This window comes from Eimeria mitis, genomic scaffold (assembly GCF_000499745.2).
Source record: "Eimeria mitis Houghton genomic scaffold, Emh_scaff6072, whole genome shotgun sequence".
Taxonomy (NCBI): Eukaryota; Apicomplexa; class Conoidasida; order Eucoccidiorida; family Eimeriidae; genus Eimeria; species Eimeria mitis.
In genome coordinates, this window is record NW_013574291.1 from 2,237 (window position 1) to 3,146 (window position 910).

Sequence of the window (910 nt, forward strand, 5' to 3'; positions counted from 1 at the left end):
AGGGTTTAGGGTTTTGAAGCTTTCGAGAGGAAAATTAGGGTTTAGGGTTTAGGGTTTATACCCTAGTGGAGTGTGTGTGCTTACCTGCTCCCCAACCCCGACATCTATGCTTACAGTCCCTCTAAACCCTAAACCCTAAACCCTAATCTAGGGTTTAGGGTTTACAAACCCTCCTCAGCAGCCAAACGCAAGAACGTTTCTCGCGTCATCGGCCCCCCATGAGAAACATCGAACTTCAGTTTATAAAAACACCCGTCTGCGGTCAGAGCTGCGTATACACCCCAAAACCCTAAACCCTAAACCCTAAACCCTCAACAAAAAAGCATACAGTCAAACCCCGAAAACCCTAAACCCTAGATCCAGGCGACCCCAACAACAACGCATAGCGAACCCGTACACACAAACCGTAATAAACCCTAAACCCTAAAACCCTCAACAGCAAACCCTAATGAAACACTATAAACCCTAAACCCTAAACCCTTAAAAACCATCGGGCGGGGCCCACAAACCCTAAACCCACCTAAAAGGGTTTGGGGTTCCTGGCCGAATGCACAGACAGCTGCGAAGTTCTCCGAAAAGTGAAACCTGAGCAGCAAACCCTAAACCCTAAACCCTAAACCCTAAACCCTAAACCCTAATTCCCCTTTAGACCTTCTTAAGTATTCCGAGGGTTTCCTCCTTTTGGTCGTGGCAAAGAAAAGACGGCTTACACGAACCCTACAATGCTATTTAGGGTTTAGGGTTTGGGGTTTAGGGTTTGGGGTTTAGGGTTTGGGGTTTAGGGTTTAGGGTTTACGGACTTGAACTGCGCCATACTCCACTCCGACTGAAAGTAAGGGGATATCTTCGCCAGCAAGGGCCAGGAGCTGCGTACGTTAGCGCCCCCGCTGCTGCTGCTGCTGCTGCTGCT